At 34.1% G+C, this 19,959-nt stretch overlaps 1 pseudogene; it reads left to right on the top strand.

The window, feature by feature from the left end:
* The first annotated feature begins 213 nt into the window (after positions 1-213).
* Positions 214-8,374, top strand: LOC125815842 (uncharacterized; annotated as a pseudogene).
* Positions 8,375-19,959: the final 11,585 nt, after the last annotated feature.

Here is a 19,959-nt window from a genome sequence, read left to right as displayed (position 1 = left end):
TTATCTGTGTGAAGCGTGCCACATCTATAATTAGGAGGCCGCAACATTTAGGAATTCCTTCACTTCTTTGATACTCATTTCGTGCGATAGAGTGTGTCTCTATAAAAGTCTCTTTCTAACTTGTGCTTATGTGTAACCGATTGTGAGATAGCCTTTGGTCAAGAGTGCCTTCATGAGGAATTTCTTTCCCCTTGAGCTAAGAGAAGTAAAGAGATGGTTGACGACATGAGGAGCATGATGAGTTTATTCGTTGTAGGGTTGACTCGTTTGTCAAATAAGGAAAGTACGGTAGCCATGCTAATAGGTTACATGAGTATAGCATGGCTGATGATCCATGTGCAACAAGCTGAGGAGGACCAGCTAAAGGATAGAGAAAAGTTTAAGAACAAAAGAGTTAGGACATCAAGGAATGAATTCGGGTAGCAAAAGAGTAATGTGAACCGGTCTTCTTTCCAACATAAGCAGAAAAAGGACCTGCTCCATTATCTGCTAGCGCCCTTGCACCAAGGACCAAATGTGAGTACAATAGTCAGAATTTTGAGAACTTCAGAGCTAGACCTGTGCATTCACAAGGTAGTAAGGCACAAGGGGGTACTAAAACTCCTGCATGTGCTAAGTATGGCAGGAGCCACTCAGGGGTGTGTCGTGATGGCTCCACTAGTTGCTTCAAGTGTGGCCAGAATGGTCATTTTATGAGAGTGTCCTAAGAGCAGACAGAGTAATAGTAATGGGGGCAATAGAGCCCAGTTTTTTTCAGTTGCTCCACAAGATAGAGCTGCATCTTGATGAGCTACTTCAGGGGCAGGCGGAGGGGAAAACCGTCTTTATGCTATCACTAGTCGCTAGAAGCAAGAAGATTCGCTAGATGTTGTCACTGGTAGGATTCAAGTCTTCAATTTTGATGTTCTTCCTAAACAACTTCTTGAGCCCTTCAGTGTTTCTACACCTGTTGGTGAATCTATTCTAGCAGAAAGAGTCTTTTGTGATTGTTCCGTTTCCATGAATCACAAGAGTACCATGACTAATTTATTTGAGTTAGACATGGTAGATTTTGATGTCATTCTAGATATGGACTGGCTTCATGCCGGTTATGCATCAATAGATTGTAGAACTCGAGTAGTCAAGTTCCAGTTTCCAGTGAACCAGTTATAGAGTTGAAGAGCAGTTCAACAGTGCTTAAGGGTCATTTTATTTCGTACCTTAAGGCGAGAAAGTTTCCAAGGGGTGTGTCTATCACTTAGTCCAAGTTCATGACTCTAGTGTTGAGATACCTCTTATTCAGTCAGTTCCAGTAGTAAAAGAGTTTCCATAAGTCTTCCTAGATGATCTTTCCGGAGTTCCTCCTAAGAGAGAGATAGACTTCGGTATAGATATTCTTCCAGATACTCGTCTTACATCTATTATACCATAGAATGGCTCCAGTAGAGTTTAAAGAGTTAACAGAGCAGTTGAAAGATCTTTTAGAGAAATATTTCATTCGACCAAGTATCTCACCTTGGGGTGCTCTGGTCCCATTTGTGAGAAAGAAAGATGGTTCCCTTAGGATGGATATAAATTACCGTCAGTTGAACAAGGTTACCATCAAGAATAAGTATCATCTTCCGAGAATTGATGATCTTTTCGATCAACTTTAGGGTGCCACCTGTTTCTCTAACATATACCTCAGATCTGGCTACCATTAGTTAAGAGTAAGGGAATGTGATATTCCAAAGATAGCATTCAGGACCCGTTATGGTCATTATGATTTTCTGGTCATGTCGTTCGGTTTAACTAATGCACCTGCAATGTTCATGGACCTTATGAATAGAGTATTCAAGCCTTATTTAGATATGTTTGTTATTGTATTCATTGATGACATACTAATCTATTCGAGGAATGAGGAAGATCATGCTAGTCATCTCAAAATAATTCTTCAGACTTTGAAAGATAAGGAGTTATATGCTAAGTTCTCTAAATGTGAGTTTTGGCTTGAGTCTGTGGCGTTCTTGGGCCACATAGTTTTCGATGATGGAATTAGAGTTGATACCCAAAAGATAGAAGCACTGCAACACTTGACTAGACCCACATATTAACTGATATTAGGAGTTTCTTGGGTTTGGCTGGATATTATAGAAGATTTGTAGAGGGGTTCTCGTCAATTTTGTCTCCTTTGACCAAGTTGATTCAAAAAACAGTGAAGTTTCAATGGTCTGAAGCTTGTGAGAAAAACTTTTAGGAATTGAAAAAGAGGTTGACTACTGCCCCAGAGTTGACCTTACCAGAAGGTACGCAAGGTTTTGTTGTGTACTGTAATGCATCTAGAGTTGGTTTGGGTTGTGTGTTAATGCAAAATGACAAAGTTATAGCTTATGCCTCCAGACAGTTGAAAGTTCATGAGAAGAATTATCCAACCGATGACTTAGAGTTGGCTGCCGTAGTATTTGCTTTGAAAATATGGTGTCATTATCTTTATGGTGTGCATGTGGATGTGTTCACCGATCACAACAGTCTTCAGTGTGTGTTTACTTGGAAAGAGTTTAATCTCAGACAAAGGAGGTGGATAGAATTACTCAAGGATTATGACATGAGTATTCTTTATCACCCAGGTAAGGCTAATGTTGTTGCTAATGCCTTGAGCAGGTTATCTATAGGTAGTACTGCCCATTTTGAGGGAGATAAGAAAGAGTTAGCAAAAGAGATGCATAGACTTGCACGACTAGGAGTTTGACTAATGGATTCCACAAAAGCAGGAGTGGTGGTGATGAATGGGGCAGAATCATCATTAGTGTCAGAAGTAAAAGAGAAGCAAGACCAATATGCTTTATTGCTTGAATTAAAGGCAAGTGTTCATAATCAAAAAGTGATGGCTTTTGAACAAAGGGGAGATGGTCTTTTGAGGTATCAAGGTAGATTGTGTGATTGATTTCAAGGGTAATTGGGATGATCATTTACCTCTCATTGAGTTTGATTACACCAATAGTTACCATTCTAGCATCCAGATGGCTCCTTACGAAGCTCTTTATGGGAGAAGATGCCGATCTCCTATTGGATGGTTTGAATTTGGTGAAGCTAGGTTGATAGGACCAGACTTAGTTCATCAAAATATGGAGAAAGTGAAAGTGATTCAAGAAGGGTTGAAAACAACGCAGAGTCGTCAGAAATCCTACACTGATATTAGGAGAAATGAGTTAGAGTTTGAAATAGATAATTGAGTATATCTTAAAGTTTCACCCATGAAGGGTGTTATGAGATTTTTGGTAAGAATGGGAAGCTTAGTCCCCGTTATATTGGGCCTTACAGAATATCGAAAAGGGTTGGTAATGTAGCTTATGAGTTGGAGCTACCACAAGGATTAGACACGGTTCATCCGGTATTTCACATCTCCATGTAGTGCATGGGCGATCCTTCATTGATTATATCAACTAAAGATATTGGAATCAAGGGTAGCTTATTTTATGAGGAGACTCCTCTTCAGATTCTAAATCGTCAAGTTCGCAAGTTGAGAACGAAAGAGGTAGCATCAGTCAAAGTTCTTTGAAGGAACCAGTTTGTTGACGAAGCTACTTGGGAAGCTGAGGAAGATATGAAGAAGAGATATCCACATCTCTTCGAATTTGGAGAAGTTCAAAATTAAGGTACTAATCATTTTCTTGGCTTTGATTTATAAGATTAGCATGTTGTAATTGCATTGTTTGTTGGGTGTTTGAGCTGACTGTTAAATGTTACACCCTTAGCCTACTAAGAGTAATTTCATTCGAGTACGAATGTTTCCAATGGAGAGATATTGTAATATCTCGCAAATTGAAAGAACTAGAAAGAGCTAAAATTAGAAAGAGTGATTTTTTTTGGAAATAATAAAAACCTGGAAAATTGGTTAGGTTAAGGGTGTGTTTGGTATGAAGGAAAATGTTTTCCATGGAAAATGTTTTCCTAGAAAATGTTTTTCAGGAAAACAAGTTGATTTTTAACTTATTTTCTCATGTTTGGTTGGTGAGTAGAAAATATTTTTCGGAAAACATATTTAGTGTTTGATTTATGAATGAAAAATATTTTTGAGAAATATCTTTTATTTTTATTAGAGTAGAAAATAAATTTTGAAATTGAAAATAGTTTTTAAAAACAAACTTAAATTTTTTTTTGGGGGGTGGGGGGGTGGTAGGGGGTGGGTGAATGTAGGGGTGAAAAAATGAAATTTTGAAATTGAAAATATTTTTTAAGAACAAACTTGAAATTTAAAATTTTTTTTGGGGGTGGGGGTGGGGGGGCTGGTAGGGGGTGGGTGGGTGGGGGTCAAGGATAGGAGTGAAAAAATGAAATTTTGAAATTGAAAATATTTTTTAAAAACAAACTTGAAATATTTTATTTTTTTTTGGGGGTGGGGGTGGGGGGGCTGGTAGGGGGTGGGTGGGTGGGGATCAAGGGTAGGGGTGAAAAAATGAAATTTTGAAATTGAAAATATTTTTTAAAAATAAACTTGAAATTTTTTATATTTTTGGGGGTGGGGGTTAGGGGTGGGCTGGTAGGGGGTGGGTGGGTGGGGATCGAGGGTAGGGGTGAAAAAATGAAATTTTGAAATTGAAAATAATTTTTAAAAACAAACTTGAAATTTTTTATTTTTTTTGGGGGTGGGCGGCTGGTCCAGGGGGTGGGTGGGTGGGGTCGAGGGTAGGGGTGGAAAAATGAAATTTTGAAATTGAAAATATTTTGTTAAAATAATTTTTAATATTTTTTTGGGAGGGGGTGGGGGTAGGGATGAGATCGAGGTAAAAAAATTGAATTTAAAAACAAACTTTAAATTTTTTATTTTTTTGGGGAGGGGTTGGTTGGGGGGTGGTTTGAGGAATAAATTGATTTTTCAATAAAAAATAATTGTAATTTGAAGTTGGAAGAGAGTTTTGGAAAATGTTTTCCTTAAGTTTAGAAGGAAAGTCATTTTCCTTAAATTTGAGGAAAATTAGTTGATTTGGAAAACATTTTCCAAAACATTTAGCCCAACCAAACATGAGTAAATTGGAAAACATTAAAATGTTTTCCTTCATACCAAACACACCCTAAGTTAAGTTTGAGTTTTTGGTCAACTTCAAACGACTATAACTCCTAGCTCATGATGAGTTAAGTGTGTTTCCAGATATCGTAGGAAATATCTTAGAATAATCTTTCCAACGTCGCCGAGTTTGCGCGATTTCGAGTTCGTATGAGTGACATATGCCCATTTGAAGTTGGATTGTTCAAATAAAAAAAGTCCAATCTGAATTTTAGAAGGGCATTATTGCCTTTTCACCACCCAATTAATTAATTTCATTTATGGGAATTAAGTTGGGGTCTAAACTGATTGGATTCAGTTTACGCTTTTGAGAAACAAGTTAGGGTTTTGAGAGAAGAGAAAAGAAGAGGAGAAAAGAGGAGAAGGAGCAAGGAATCGTCAAGTTCTTGAAGCTAGGCCCGTGAATTTCGTGAAGGGGTGATCCCTACGAGATATGTGAGTTCACACAACATTGTGTTCGTTCACCCACGGGCCAAACATGTTTTATTCAGTGTATTTTCTTCCTAAAAAGATTGAGAATTTGATGTTCTTGAGTTGTATTATTGAATTGCTTTCGTTCTTGAGTTTGGGATGAGATTGAGGAGTTCTTGATAATTTAAGATTGATTATTAGAGTTTCTTTGAGTTAGATTCTTGTGTTAATGTTGTGCGTTCCTGAATCTAAAGAGATATTGAGAAAGAGAATCGAATTTAATTGAATTGGGGTTAGAAACGAAAAAGGAAAAAGTCGGACAAGGAACAGGTACCAAGTCCGCGTGAAAATTTTCCCTCCGCGTAGCGGAGAGGTCACAGACTCCATTGTTTCAAAATTTATTTCGCGATCAAGTAATTAAATGCATCTCCGCGTCGCAGACTTGCTCCAAGACGGTGATTTATTGACCTTTTCTCATGTTTAGCTATTTAAAATAGTCCTAAACATCATGAGATCTTACTATCACAAATCACAATCCTTGAATCCATAATTCTATTCAAGAAAAGTTAAGAGTCAAGTCTGGAAGTCAAAAATCAAGTCAAGAGAATTTAAGAGTCAAGTCAAGTTGAGTTCAAAGAGTTTTCCAAAAGTCTTTTACAAATATTTTAACTTTGTTTTAAGACGTAAGTTTTGAGTTGAGTAAAGAGTAAGAATTGAAGTAATTTTCTTTAAAAGAGTATATCGGGACTATGTATTCTCAAAGAGTAATGTTTTTACATTTAAATGAGAAAGGAAAATGAGATTTCCAAAAGAGCCTTTGAGTTAGTTTTTAGTGAAGAGTAAGTGTAAAGTTCATTTTTTAAAGATTATACGGAAACTAAGTATTTCCAAGAGTTTAAAATTTTTCACATTTGAACAAGAAAGGAAAACTGAGATTTACAAAAGAGCTTTTAAGCTAAGTTTTTTTTTTACAAACATATGAGTTAAGTATATTTTAGGAGTATTATTGAGCACCGATATAGGGACGAGTTTGAGATCATATAATTCAAAGTCTCCATAAACCATGTAGTTGTTTACGTCCATACTGTATTCAAATAGGGCGAAACATTGCGGTGACTCAAAAAATAAACAATTGATTTAATTTTAAAAGAATTTTAAGAATAAACGAATTTTAAAGGAGTCGTCACCTAATTTTAGAAACAAACTAGGAAACCATTAAGTGATCTACGAAACCATTACATTCTAAGTAAGGAGTTCAAGTTATTCCGTAGGGAAGAGGTTAGACATCCTTCAAAATCCATAAATGTGGGTTCCAATTGAATTCATTTTTTTTTCAAATTGAGAAGGAAGATAAAATAATGTACAAGTATAATAAACATGCAATATACACAAGTAATATGATAAAACAATAATATAGGAATCGACATAAATTTGTCTATCGTCAATAATATACAGTAATGAACAAGAGTATAATTTGAACCTAATTTGAATAGATTCAATGGGAAGCACCTCCAGATACCTGTAAAAACACTTAGTAAATGTGTTAGTAATTAATAAAAATGAATAAAAATAAATGAAATAAATAACTGAAAATAAAACCCGTCTTATTAACACGAGAGGCTTTGAAAATCGACGGTAATTTCTTCATCGGCCAATTTTAACATACAAAATATATAAACTTAAATTAAATTCTCGTCTTTTAAAATAGGAAGGCCTTTAAAATCGATGCAGAGATTTTTTCATTGGCCAATTTTTAACAAACAAAATATATGAACTTAAACTAAATTTCCGTCTTTTAACATTAAGAAGGCCTTGAAAATCGACGAAAATATTTTTTCATTGGCCAAATTTAACTTATGTTTTCAACACAAAATCAATATTGAAGTAAACAAAGAATAGATCAAAATAACTTAGACAAAACAATAATAATTTAAACAATAACACGGAGTTGCTAGAACTTCTTAGAACAATAATAGGAATTGAAGTAGACAAATAATAAACTATAACGAGAAAGAATAAATAAAAAAAAGAATTTCAACAAGAATAACACAACTGACAACAATAATAATAACACTAATAATCTTATGAAGAGATAATGATTATATAATAAATATGATAATAAAAAAAAAAAATAATAATAATAATAAACAAAAAGAAAACAAGGCATGACAATAATAATATAATAAATCAACAACTTCAAGAAAACGATGCATTTAGTTAGCAAATGAATATAATAATCAATAATAACATTGATCAACAACAACAAAACTAAAACAGTAACAAAACATATCTAACGTAACAAATTTGTATCTATTAACCATAACAAATAATTAAAACCAATATAATAATAATAATCATAATCAATTAAACGACATAAATGATGTTAATGATAAAGTATCAACGATTCAAATTAGTCTACCACTGTATATCCAACCCAACACCCAACAAATTAACATAGAAAATCAAGAGTGAGAGTATCCAACAAATAAATTGAAGAGAAAAAAAAACATCATAGAAAATTAGCTAAACTAAGGAGCAAAAGAGGTCATCGGAGTAGACATTTTCCAGCCGGAGAGAGAACGGAACAGCAGCGAGGCGTTGCTTTGGCTCGCCGGAGCACTTGCAAAACAAAAGAAAAATCGTAAAGGAAAAGGGAAGGGGACTGGTTCGGGGTTTTGGGTCTTGTTTGCTGGCTGGAAAGTGGGTGATGGTTGCTGGTTTCAGGCGAGTTTGGAGTTTGTGTGGGGGTTGCTTGACTTGTTATTGTTGGCCGCTGGAGAGTCGGAGAAGGACAAACGGATCTTGAAGGGCTTGGGTGGTCTGGTTGGGTGTTGTTTCCGGTTGGAAAAATGGGAAAATAAAGAGAGGGCTTTGGAGGCTAATTTCCTGGTTGTTCTTTGGTGGTTCGCGGGGGCTAGTTTGGTGCTTCGTCGGAGCTAAATCTCTCTGCCTTGTTGGGTTGAGATCTGGTCGGTTTCGCTGCTAGAGAAGAGAGAATAGGGGTCTGGTTTGCTGTTGTTTGGAGCTTATAGCTCGCGCTGGAAATGGCTGAGGTTCGAGCTCGCCTTTAATGGCCGCTTTGGTTTTTCGCTAGTGGGTTCCGATGGTGTCGAGCTGCTGGAGGTGGTTTCGATCTGGGGTTTTGGTTGGTGGTTCCGACGTGATTGTTGTCGAAGGGGAGAGTGAACAATGGGGTTTTGGGTAGTGGCGACTAAGGAAGGAAAATGGGAGCGGTAAAAATTAAGATTTTTCTATTTGGAAATTGTTTATCCCCATGTCAAAAATATCATCCACCACCCTTGATTTAATAAATTAGTCATTGTTTATATAAAAAAGGTCAAACACATATACAGTCCCTCTAACTTGTCCACATTTTTTATTTTGGTACTTTATCTTAACCTTGTTCCATTTTAATCCTTGAACTTCACTTTTTATGTTTCATTTTAACACGAAATACTATTTTTATGATTTATTTATTTTTATATATATTCTTCAATTGCAATTTCTTATTTTAAATCGACATGTGTCATCTAATTTTAGTTAAAAAATTAAAAATTAACAAAAAACAATTCTTTTTAATAAAATAATAATTTCTTTTTAAGAGTGTTATGTATTTTTGTGTGAAAAATAATCGATGAAATTGTGTTGGTTTTCTTTCTTTAAAATCACTTACAACCTAACAAAGTAAGTCGAGTTTTAACATTGTTTAGTAATGTTATTAGCAATGAACAAGTGTCTTTTTTTAGTAGTGCTATTAACTAAGTTAGTCGAGTCTTTTTGAAGATGGGTTTTTTTATTCGTGTTGATTTATATTGAAAATTAAAAGTGAGTATTTGCGTTAAATTTAGATAGCTTAAATGATAAAAAAAAAAAAAAGTAGTGTTATTTAATTTAATTGAATGTTTAAGAAAGAAAATCAAAGAACTTTCGTCAATTTATTTTCATGCAAAAATACAGAGAAATATCAAAAAATAATATTATTGTTTGAAAATTTTTATGTTCGTTCGCGAATGTTTAATTTTTTTAATTAACAGGCACGCGTTTATTTTTTTTAAAATAAGAAATTGCAATTGAAGAACATAAATAAAAACAAATCATAAAAATTAGTGTAAGTGTTTAAATGGTACATAAAAAATGGAGTTTAAGGGTTAAAATGGAACGAGGTTAAGTTGGAGTGCCAAAATGAAAAATGAGGGCAAGTTTGAGGGGCTGTATATGTGTTTGGCCTATAAAAAATAAAAAAATATCTATAGTACAGTACCATTATTTTAAAATCGTGCGCCAAAATCACTAGCCTTCAAAAATATTTGTGCATGAAATTTTATCCATATTCGAATGAATTTCTAGATTGTGCAAAGTATCAAAATTAATATTAACAAATATAACAAATAAAATTATTATTAAAAAGTATAATGAACGTAGCTAATGACATGTAAAAGATGCAATTTATCAGAACTAATGATTTGATCGAAATGAATAAATATTTAAACATAGTCAACTGGTTGTGACAAAAAATAATGTAATTAAAATTAATTGATAAAAAAAATCCTAAATTTTGACAAATAAGGATAGTTATCGATAAACTTATTTAAAATTATAAAAAATGTATTTTGAACTATTAAATAAATAAAACTTAAAAGTTACGAATTTTAAAAATGTTATGCCAAAATTGAGTGTCAACAGCTGTCTCTTTCGTTGGATATGATCGATGAAAAAAATCATGGAAAGAAACTTGACAAACCCGATTTTGGCCGAACACATGACCTTCATATAAAAGTGTGGCTGGATGTGGTGGGAGTCGATCCTCAACTTGCTTCCAAAAGGTTTCACGCTGTATTGCCTCCTTGTTGAAGTAGTCCGAACATGTTGCTCAATTGAGAATGCATCCTCTTGGATGCTCTCAAAAAACAAAGATGAAACTCATTATTAGAAACAAAATTACAGAAAAAAGGTAGCATCTCTTACGATATGACAAATGAAGATGATCCATTAGTAGGATAAAAATGCATGTCCATCGGTAGGACGAATGAAAATAATGATCAATCGGTATGATTTTGAATGTATGTCCATCGGTAGAACGAATGAAAAAAGATGTTCCATTGGTAGGATTTTGAATGTATGTCCATCGGTAGGACGAATGTAAAATGATGATCTATCGGTTGGATTTTGAATGTATGTCCATCGGTAGGACGAATGAAAAAAGATGATCAATCGATAGGATTTTGAATGTATGTCCATTGGTAAGACGAATGAAAAAAAATGATCCATAGGTAGGATTTTAAATGTATGTCCATCGGTAGGTCGAATGAAAAAATATGATCAATCGGTAGGATTTTGAATGTATGTCCCTCGGTAGGACGAATGAAAAAAGATGATCCATCGGTAGGATTTTGAATGTATGTCCCTCGGTAGGACGAATGAAAAAAGATGATCCATCGGTAGGATTTTGAATGTATGTCCCTCGGTAGGACGAATGAAAATATACGATCCATCGATAAGATTTTTAATGTATGTCCATCAGTAGGATGAATGAAAAAAGATGATCCATCGGTAGGATTTGAATGTATGTCCATCGGTAGGAGGAATGAAAAAAGATGATCCATCGGTAGGATTTGAATGTATGTCCATCGATAGGACGAATAAAAAATATGATGATCCATCGGTAGAATTTTGAATGTATGTCCATCGGTAAGACGAATACAAATTCTTTGAGCGCAAATCTCCTCCGACTTGAACGTGAAATAAATAGGGTGCACATCCTTCACATCAGAATAGATGCAACTTAAATGCAAATATCTTTCAAACGCAAGTTTCCACCGACTTGAACGTTGAATAGATAGGGTGCACATCCTTCACCTCCGAATAGATGCGACTTAAATGCAAATATCTTTCAACGCAAGTTTCCACCGACTTGAACGTTGAATAGATAGGATGTACATCCTTCACCTCCGAATAGATGCGACTTAAATGCAATGGCCTTCTCGGCGAATGAAAATTCAATGGCCCTCTCAACAAATAAAAATAATGCAATGACTCAATGATTGTCCACTGTAACGAGGTAGATGACTCGATGATTCTCCAACTGTAACGAAGTGGATGACTCGATGATTGTTTAACTGTAACGAGGTGGATGGTTCGATGATTGTCTTGAAAATGTCATCATCTTGTTGCTTTTATCTCCTTATATTCGAAAATGAACGGTTAGTAGACACAATCGTGTTTAGCTAGCAACATGATCAAGAAACTTTAAGGCAAGATTCAAAAAAAAATGTGTACAAAGTGCCTGATCATTTTGCTCTTGATCACTTTGTGTTCATTGTAACTCATCATGTTTTATTGGGGATTTGTACGAGGAGTTAATGGCTCGCCATGATAATTTTGGAGATTTGCAAATTGATTTTGAACTTCAAGCGATGATGGATCATTTGAAGTTGACTATCAAGTTTCTGACACTACTCGTTGAAATTTTTGAGGTCTTCCTAAAAAATTCTGTCCAGTTAGAACTTTCTGGCAAATCTCAAAATGATCTCCAATCTTGACTTGTTGGAGATAGCACCTTTATTGTGAATTTTTGAGATATTCTTAAAAATGTTATCCCAATTTTTTATTCCAAGGAGAAAAGAAAATCACACTGGGTATATGACCGAGCCGTCGTGGCGCCTACATATCCTGTCGAACCAGGAATCAGGTCAAATGTAGTTCCGATCAATCTGAGACAAGATCATCAGTAGAAAATGCACAACATGAACATGATGAGATAGGAAAATCATATTCCCCGCGATATTCAAAGCCTAAAGACTAGATATATCACATTTTTGAGACGGACAACCCAATGAAGTAAAATAGGCGTCTCATACTGACATGATTAACCTAATGACACTTTTTACAATGAACAATCCAAAAAGAAAAGGCAAAATCTCCTCCTTTTGTTTTTAATGGAAAGAATTAAAAAAAAAATGTTTTGAAAATATTAAAGAATAGGTGCTTGCCCCCCCCCCCCCCCCCCAACCCTTTTTTTAAAAATAAATAATATAAGGAGAGTCAAATTTTGGCTACAATTGGTACCAGGAGTTAGGATCGCATACAAATCTTTTTTTTTTCTTCGTTTTTAACTAAGATTGAATTTAAAGTAACTCCTACAGCTTCAAGTGATACCTCAAACATACTTAAGTATCAACAAGATTTGTTTATCTTTCTTCTAAATAAATATTTGAATTGTACCAATCCACATGCTTCAAGTGCCCTCACAAAAAGAAAAGTATTATTTCACACATATTTGAAGCATATTATTTGAGGACATTTTTTGAAGTGCACTCATACTCACAAGAATGTTCAATGCATTCAATTGTGATACCATATGCTTGACCCTTATGTAAATATCAACTAATGTGAGAATATTTGGAATGAGATCATGTAGGACTTGTTATTGACTTGTAATATAAGCTTAGGGACGGGTAGGATATATATGTGGGATAAGAGTGACTTAATTCCTTCTTAAGCGTCACAGTGAATTTGTGCTTTTGATCATTGATACACCTTTGGCGTCTGATCCACTTTATTGTCCCCTTTTTTTTGGACTTCTTTTCAATTCTTATTTGTTGGAGTTTTTCTTGTTTCACCCTTTTGTTTTGAAGTTTTCTCCTCTTTTGTTGGAGTTTTTTTTTCTTCTCCTCTTTCATTGACCTTGTAGGGGTGCTTTTGTCTTTCTTTATTTCTTTCTACCTTCTCTTTTTTTTTCTTTTTCTTTTTCTAGAAGTCATTTTTTTTTCCCGACTTTGGGAGACTTTGTATCTTTTGCCTTTGACAACTTCAAAACATGGATCTTTTCTTATAATTTGCACACTCTTGATGCACTCAAGAAGGTTGGGCCAAGAGAGGGATAGTGCATGTAATTTGGTTGTCCAAAGAAAGACTTCAGGCTCAAAGTGGGGAAAACTAGGGATCAATGTCATTTGGTAGGTTTTCAAAGGCACAATCGGGTCAAAGAAAGCCTGCAATCCTTTCCCAAACAAAACATAACTCAGAATTTCGCCTCGATAAACATTCAAGCCAAGCTATAGATCAACAGTGCGATGCAATTGAATTTTGATCTAAAAGCTCACCACACAATCCACATGAAAGCATGAAGTTAGTTTTATTCTTATCTTGAATGCATGCAAGAGAATTTTCAAACATTACAAAAATAGAAATGAGATGTACCAAAAGATTCTATAGTTTACCACAAAGTCAGTCCCCTCCATCATACCAAATATATTTACATGCTCCTAACTGCATTGGTTCCACCTGAGTTGAAGACACGACTCTTATGATATATACACAATTTTTTATTTTTTTATATTTGAAAAAATGAATATCGAACCCAAAAGGGCTGCCTACGTATCTCATTGATATAAGAATCAGGTGTGCGTAGTTCATGCAGATATGTATTTGAAAATATGCACAAACTATTTGATTTTTTATTTTATTTTGAATTTAAAGAATGAATACCGAACTCAAGAATGGTTGCCTACGTATCTCACCCAGATGAGAATCAGGTTGTGTAGTTCGTTAAGCTATAGTATGAAATATGCACAAACCTTTTTTTTTTTACTTTTGGAAAAAATAATACCGAACCCAAAAGGGTTGCCTACGTATCTCATTGATATGAGAATCAAGTACGCGTAGTTCGTTCAGATATAGTATGAAATATGCACAAACCTTTTTTTTCATTTTTTACTTTTGGAAAAAATAATACCAAACCCAAAAGGGTTGCCTACGTATCTCATTGATATGAGAATCATGTATGCGTAGTCCGTTCATATAAGGCATAAAACAATTTTAAAATTTAGACAAACTCGAAGCGATTCCTTGTATCCTCTTTAACTGTCGACCTTTGTACTATCTGTTGAACGTGGTCTCTCATTTTTCTTACAATAACCACTTGTTGTATTTTTTTTTTCTTTTGAATGTCTCTTGGAAGTGTGTCTTCTCCCAATTATCCATGAGAACCAAACATTGTTTTGACCATCCCCGACTGTCATCGGGGATGATTTTCCAGCAAAAATATTAGAAATGTGTGAAAGCAGGGCCAACATGCAAAAATAATAAAAAATAAATGAGTGTGACCTCATAGTCAAAGACTCCCATGATTTATCTTTTTGACTTGAGATTAATGTCCTGTGAAATATAAACACTCGAACTTCGCGAATCCTCTTGTCCCTTGCAACTTTGGACAAACAATGACTTCTAAATTCTGACATAGATCAATCTCTCGCTTAAAAAGAAGATAAACTCAAAAGATAAAAGTGTTAATTTGTATTCATAATGAATAATGAATAATCCAAAATATCACAAAAATAAATAAATAAATTAAACACAAACACTACTTCGATTGAAAACAAACTCAATTATATCACATAACATATAAACAATTATTGCACGTCCTATACAATTATGTGACTCTTTTGTGCCAAGGATAGGCCTATCGATATGAAAGATGTATTACGCCATTTGACAACACTGTCTCAAAATCTGAATTTATACAAACTTTATGAATAAAACTGAATGGGGATACATAATAGGAAAAATAAGATACAAATAATTAGTCTCACGCAGGGATAGAATCCTAAGCTATGCCTTCATGGACGGTCTTTTTGTTTGATTTCTTTTCATCTTTAAATGCCAACGTCTTCAGATGCAATTGTAATTTGATCATTTTTTGACTCGAACAAACTCTTAAACTCCAAACCCATGAGACAATGTTTTGCCAAATGACGTATACATCTTTCAAATTTGAACACACAATTATGATCGTTCATTTAGGCCGGAGGCTATTTTAGACTCAAGGTGGCTTCTAATGGGCCCAACACGCCTTGGGTGTTGGGTCGACTTAGTTCAAAATGCGCTAGAAATCAGGATTTGGTTTCCCTCTACGTTAGTTGACTAAGGGTGGCTTTTGAAAGACCGAAAACCCAAGTGGACAACTTAGGCTGGAACTCACGACAACCATTGGACACATGACGAACCAATAAATTATCGATCATTCCGAAAAAGGGTTGAGTATAAAAAGTCCGGTTGCGATTCTGCAAAACCGTCCTTTAATATACTATACATACAACATAAAATGCCATGAAATGCAATGACAGTTGTATACAATTTAAACAAATAATGAATAAATAACAAGTATAATATACAAATAATAAACAAAATATACAAGATATAATGAATAACACAATAAAAGAATAACTCCTTAATTTGGAAAAAATGAACTCATAATGGTTAGAACCTCTATATTCCCAGCGGAGTCGGCATTCTGTTTACATCCCTACTCTATTCAAATAGGGCAAAACGTCACGGTGACTCAAAAAATAAACAATTGATTCAATTTTAAAAGAATTATAAGAATAAACGAATTTTAAAGGAGTCGCCACCTAGTTTTAAAAAATTAATATTAACAAATATAACAAATAAAATGTTTTTTTCAGATTTTTTTCAAGCCTATGTTATGTTTAGCATTCCAACTCACATACTCGTACATTCAATGTACTGATGCCAGTTGGCCTACATCTTATCATGATGCAGACGCAGGTAACCATGATCAGCATCCAGCTCCTCGTTGATCCAGTTGAACACTCAGAGTCAGTTGGTGACCCTCCTTGCTTCCGAAAGATCCCTTTTTCTTGCTTTTCAGTATTTAGTTCATTAAGATGTCGTGGGTCTTGTCCCGACATCCATCTCAGTTATTAGAGGCTTCATAGATAGACAGTCAGTTAATTCATTTGTCTTTATCTTGTTATTGACTTATGTTCAATTTTGAGTTGCCACTTTGGCTAAGTTGAATGTTTATTTCTAAAACATTATGAGTTTAGTTTGAGCTTGTTGAGTTAACTTGCATTTCAGTTCTTTTCTTAATGCTTAAAGTCTTCCGCTGAGTAAGTAAGGCAGGCCAAGGGTTCGCTTGGGGCTAGTAATGGTTCTCGAGTGCCAGTTCTGCCCAGGGTGTAGGCTCGGGGCGTGATAAATTTTTATCCTTATTTGTCAAAATTTAAGATTTTTCTTAGTAGTTAATTTTAGTTACATTATTTTTGTCACAGCCGGTTGACTGCATTCAAATATTTGTTCATTTTGATTAAATCATTATTTTTGTTAAATTACATTTTTTGACATTCCATTGGTTACATTCATCACAATTTTTAATATTCATTTTATTCGTTACATTTGTTGATATTCATTTTTATAATTTGCATAGTCTAGAAATTCATTCAAATATAATAAGATTGCATACACATATATTTTATTAACTAGTGATTTTGTTCCATGGTTTTAAGATACTGGTATTGTACTATAGGTGTTTTTCGATTTTTTTATCTAAGTTATTTTTTGGTCATTAAGTTAGGGGCGGTGGATAATATTTTAGGGTTAATTTCCAGATTTTTAGTGTTCAAAAAGTTCTTTTTATAGTTCATTATTTTTACCGGCAAGTAGTCGGAGTTCCGTCGGAATCTGATGAGTCTACCACCAATGTCGTTGCTTCCCTTCCCCTCTCACCTCTCCCCTTTCATGACTTTTCCTTTATTTTGCAGGTATCCCGTCGTTCGGCGTGGCTCCATCACTGGTGACGTAGCAACAAACAAGACCTAACCAACAACACCACCTCCGACAAAACCATACCATCGACGGTCAGTCCCCTTTCCTTTCCCTTTTATATATCATTTTTACAGGTGTTTTAGCTCGATACGGGTAAGCTCAAGTGAACTAGAAGGCATAGGAACTGAACTAGAAGTTTCCAACTCCCACAACAGCTACAAATCAACAATTCCATTTTTATCAGGTGTTTCGGCTCGATACAGGACCCACAATTGTAGATTTTGAAGGATGCCTAATACATTCTCTTTGAAATAAATTGAACCCTTACCTAGAATTTATTGGTTTCTTAGACATTTTTATAATTAGTTAAATAATTGGTTTCCTAGTTTTTCCTAAAATTAGGTGGCGACTCCTTTAATTTTTTTTTGTCTTAAAATTCTTTTAAAATTGACTTAATTGATTATTTCTTTGAGTCATCACGACGTTTCTACTTATTTGAATAAAGTAGGGATGTAAACACCACTCATCCTTTTTCCATTCGATGTGAGACTCTTCAAAACCCCATCTCATTTCCAGGGTTTAATACGGGGCCCAACATTGATAAGAGCCCTTCTTTGATACCATAAGTATCATAGAAATAGGTCTTGGGTCTAGCTTATACCTTCAGAAGCTAGCTCGAAAGGGAGAATGATTGTCCAAGCCTTATAAGAAGATTATGTATCTCATTAATCATTGATGTGAGACTTTTTTCATTCATCAACTTATAAAATAGGTGTGAGTTAATATTTTCATAAACAAAAAGTGCATGAGCTTCTTGTACTTATTAAAAACATATTGGTACGCATATGAAACTTACATTTGCGATTAAACATGGTAAACAATTGAAGTGAAATCTTTAGCCTGAAGAAAGGAAATTGTGTTCAATAGATGATGGTGGACTACACAATATATATATATATATATATATATATATATATATATATATATATAAAAGGGGGAAGCTCCTAACCTCAAAGTTTGGTTACCATAATGCCCTTCACTTAAATAATTTTTCTATTTTTTAAAAATATAACAAATGTAATATTATATTCTGAACTAGATTATTAGACATTTCAGTGCATATTTCTACTTAGTTCATTGTTTGTTACATTCAATGAAGAAGAAGAAATGTATTACTAAATATTATTGTATTCTGTAACTTTATGTTTTTCATTGGCTAAATTTAGAACTTATTGTTTCATTTATTCTATGTAGAAAAAAATATTTGGATGAAAAATCTCACTGATTCAAAGACTTATCAATTATTAATTCTAAATTCGTATATGAAAAATGAAAAAAATCAAGACACATACCCAAGAGTGATTGCAAAAGTTCACACATGCCATTTAGTGAACTAAAGAAAAATTAAAATTCATCAATTTAAGGAGTATATACTCTTTTTAATTTTAAAACATAAAATAATATTTATTAATAATCTTTATATTTTTTTTAAAAACTGTGTATTGATTGTAGGTACAGAGACTAGTCATTTAAAATATTAATATAAAAAAAATTAGTTGAGAGAGTAGTGATAAAATCAGGACAAAAACTAGTCTCAATTCTACGTCTCTTACTCCTTCTAAGTTCATTTTCATGCTCATTAGGAATAACTTTAGAAGAAGGTACAATACGAGAATTAGCAGACATAGAAGTAGAAGCATTTTTTTGCACATCACTTGGCACATTATTTTTCAAAGGAAAAATATGCTCAAAAAAATCCGCATATATAGATTCACAAATGGAATGATCCTTTAGAGACATAAATATATATTCAACACTATTTTTAGCATAACCAATAAACATAGTATTAGACGTCTTAAAACCAACATTTACTCGTTTAAAATCAGGTAGACCATCCAAAGCTAGCCAAACGCTTTTCTTGAAAAAAATTAGTGAGGTTTGTATTGACATACTCTCCTCCAAAATCAGAACGAAAAATCTTAATCTTTTTCTCAAATTGGGTTTCTATAAGGTTATAAAGTGTTTTGACAATGTTTGGTACCTCAAATTTGTGTATCAAAAAGAAAACCCATGGCGAGATGTGTGATCAATGAATAAGATGAAATACTTGTATCCCAAACAAGATGTAATTGGAGAAGGTTCCCAAACATCGCTATGAATAAAATCAAAAGGAGTAGAATACGTAATATTGCTTGATTGAGAAGGAAGTTTATGACTCTTGATTTTACACAATTTTCACAAGGTAATTTAGACAGAAAAGTCAATGAGCATTTACCCAAATAATTACAGTATTTCCACATAAAATTAAACGAGAAGTGTGTGGATGGCCTGAATAGAGATGCCACAAGTTCCACATTTTATTTGAAAACTGAATATCTTGATTTGAAGCTGAAAGAAAACATTGATGAAGTTTGGTGTCCGGAGATTTAAGAAGAAATAGTCTGCCAGCCTTAAGTCCCCTTCTCATCGTTTCTCGTGACAACATGTTCGGAATAACTCAAACATTAGGAGAAAAAATGACCATAAAATTTTATTCTACAAGTTGCCCAACATATAAGAGTTTCGCAGTAAGTTTTGGTACACAAAGAACTTCTGAAAATTGTTTAATGGAGCCAATGTGTGGCCATTTGTTATACCGATTTCATGTCTAGAGCGTGGTTTAGATAGATCAGAGAAAAGTTTTTGATTTCTTGTCATATGGCTAAATGCAACAAGATCAATCTGTCATACCAATGAATAGTCTTACTTGGGTACGGAGCAATCATACCTGAAGAGATTGCATTAGGAAAAGCAGCCACAAAAGATTGTTGTACTTTGTAGATATCATTCCAATCAAGCAATGTTGGTGCTTGATGTGCCTTTAAGATTGGTGTTTCTTGTGTACCAAGATCCCTTGCTGTAACTTGGAAGACTTTATGAGTAGTTGAGCATTTGTGAGGACCAGATTTCCTGCGACATTC

The sequence above is a fragment of the Solanum verrucosum genome, unplaced genomic scaffold (genome assembly GCF_900185275.1).
Source record: "Solanum verrucosum unplaced genomic scaffold, falcon-dt-bn FXZP01001237.1, whole genome shotgun sequence".
Taxonomy (NCBI): Eukaryota; Viridiplantae; Streptophyta; class Magnoliopsida; order Solanales; family Solanaceae; genus Solanum; species Solanum verrucosum.
The sequence above is the reverse complement of the archived record's forward strand: the minus strand, read 5'-3'. Positions and strand labels throughout refer to the sequence as shown.